We start from the raw sequence: 3,318 nt of genomic DNA on the forward strand, positions 1-3,318 counted from the left end.
AGAACAGGGGAAGGCTTCGGTGGTGAGATGAGGGAGGAGAAGAGGTCGCGCTGTGATGGTGGCGCTAGGGTAGCGCAAAGAGAGAAGAAGAAAAGGGTTGCGACGCTTTGATGGCAGTTTCGGGTGGCTCGCTGGATTCTTCTTCTTCTTCTTCTTCTTCTTCTGCCTTTATTATTGTTGTTTCTGGTTACTTCTGCTTCTGATTGATTATATTATTTTATTGTTATTGTTGTTGTTGTTGTTGTTCTGTTTCTGTTTCTGCTTGTGCTTCTGCATGATTTTGGGAAAGAAGGGGAAGGGACATTTTGGTCCGAAGGACGATTTTAAAACAAACTGAAAATTAGTAAAAGTTATTTTTAGCATAGTTATTAAACTTAGTTTAATTTTGTTAGTCGAATTGGTAAATCCAGTTTAGCTTAGTTGATTGAATTGAAAATTCGGTCATAATCTTGTTAGTTGAATTGGTAAATCCAGTTTGACTTAGCGTGTGTTTGGATTGTAATTTGTCAAATTAGAGTTTGAATAAAAATGATTTTATAGAATTGATTTTGGGTAAAAGTAAGTTTGTGTTAACATGATTTATGTTTGGCAACTCTATACCAAATTTGATTTATGTTTGGTTTTATGAACAAAATCACTTCTGCATTTGTAGAGAAGAAAACTAACCAAACAAAAAATTGAAGCTTTCAAGAAATTCTAACATGTTTTTTCCCTTCAAACGTGTTTACCAAACACACTCTTTAGTTGATTGAATTGAAAATTCGGTCATCAATCTTTATTGGGCCATTAAAAATAATAACAACATTATCTATTACAACTTAATCTTTCAACAAAAACAATAACAATAATAACAATATTAATATTCGAATACAAAAAAAAAAGATTCTTTTTAAAATGTGGGGTTATTTTTACATTATCTATAAGTTAATTTGATTAGTATTTAATTGAGGTTCTAATACTTTTACACATTCAATTAGCATTAAATATTTTAACTTAAAAAAAAATCTAATTTTATATCAACTTGACAATGAATATATAGTGTTTTTGTTAAAAACGAGTCTTTAATTTTTAGTTAGAAACAATCTTCTACCATTAATTAATTTACATACGATTAAAAAAATATTATAAGAGAGTTAAATTGTATTTTTTAGTCTAAGAATCAAAGATAATGTACATTATAAATACATAACTCTCCAATTTTTTATTCCAAATTTTTTCACTCATGTAATTATTTCATTTAATTATAAATAAAAAGAAAAATCAAGTCAATTTCACTACAATCAAACTCAAAGACCATTTATATATAAACATTGCATAATTAGACTCTTCTTATAATTTTTTTTATTTTTTAGTCATTTTAATACATGTATTAAGTATATAAATTAGATACTATTAGAATTTAAAAGTATTTAACAGATTAATAGAAAAAATAGTTAAGTAAATATGTAAATAATTGAAAACATAATGCCAATTTTTAAATATACTTCATAATTGACTAAATAAAATATTATTATTATTATTAACAATTTTAAGCAATATATATATGGCATATTATAAATAAATGAATAAATAAATTTGCAAGTAATTAAAAGGGATACTGAATTATGAATAAAGAAATTGTAAGTTGAATTAGAATATGAGCAATACTACATAGTCTCTAACAAATATGATTATTTTTTTATAACAAAAATTTATATCTATATTTACAGACGTTTTACACATAAAAGCATATAATTTGTATTTATATTTACTAGAATTTTACATACATAAATCAATACAGTTTGCTCCTATATTTTTTAGAATTTGCATACATAAATTAATAAAATTTATTTGTTAAAATAATTTAATATTTATGCTGACTAAATAATGACCAAAATTACTAAAAGTTGCTAGTTCCCAAAAATTTCTCATAAAATATTAGTTTATAAATGAATTAAAGAAAGTCATGTAACTCTTTTTTCATTTTTAAATTATACAAGAAAAAAGCTCTCTTTAATATATATATTATATAGAATTAATTATCAATTTTTCCATCAATTAAAAAGTACATATGCCATAATTTTTATAAAAAAATAATTATATCAATTAAAATTAAATTCATATTTTAGCTAATTAATATTTTTTTGTCTTAGCAAATTAATTTTATTATTGGTATTAAAAGTTTAAAATTCTTTTTTTATTTTTCTTGCAGGACTCATTAAGGATTAAAAAAAAATTAAGAGAGTCAAAGACCAATTTATATATAAAAAGAGGTCCAATGTAACATAAATGGCTTCTCTTTTATTGTGTCTAAGCAAGCCAAGCCACCAATTTTCTAGGTCATTGAAGCTAGCCAAATTGCTTTCCCAACATAAAGATAAAATAGTACACGTATTGCAAGAAGAGTAATGTGATAGGAATATCTGTAAACTAAAATCTGTATATTATAATTCTCCTTAATTAATTTTCTGTAATATAGCAATTATAGTTTTGTACTATAAGTTGTTTCACTTTTTGCGTACAGATAGAGAAAACAAAAATAAAGAAGATATCGTAATAATTCCGTTGTCTAGTGTCTCGCTATATTTAATTATTATTATAATAATATATAGGGTAAAGTATATTTTGTGCATAAAGTTTGATAAAAAATTTAAAAATATCTCTAAATTTTATTTTGTTTTAATTTTGTTTTAAAAATTTTTGATTTGTATCAAATATATCTCTAACGGCTAATTTTTCAAAAAAAATTTAAGTCCAATTCAATAACAATTTCATAAGAATAACTCTCAACGCAAACAAATAAAGCATAATTTTTATGCATTATTGTTAAATTGGTCTTAAATTTTTTAAAAATTTAGCCGTTGAGAGTATATTTGATGCAAATAAAAAATTTTTAGGACAAAATTGAAATAAAATAAAACTTAGGAATATTTTTAAAATTTTTGCCAAATTTCAGGAATAAAAAATATATTTTACCCATAAATATATAAAATAGTGGACGTTATCATTACTATTAAAAATTATCTCTATATTAATTTTTTATACACAACCAATAATTAGCTAGTTTAATTTATAGTTTGTTCAGACGTTTAATAATTAGCATTGACAAGTAATCGATGGACTTTGAAACATTAATAAATAATCAAGGTTTCAAAATATTCGTGATAGGATTAAATATAAAAGAAATAAAAACGAGACTTCGAAATATAAAAGAAAAGGATCGATCAAATACGTTTAATATTTCTATAAGAATCAACGGCGTCAATGTCAGTTGTTTCGATGTAAAGAAATTCCATTGTCAGATAAATATCTTGAAATTTTTTGAATAAATCCGAGACT

The sequence above is a fragment of the Arachis ipaensis genome, chromosome B10, assembly GCF_000816755.2.
Source record: "Arachis ipaensis cultivar K30076 chromosome B10, Araip1.1, whole genome shotgun sequence".
Lineage (NCBI taxonomy): Eukaryota > Viridiplantae > Streptophyta > Magnoliopsida > Fabales > Fabaceae > Arachis > Arachis ipaensis.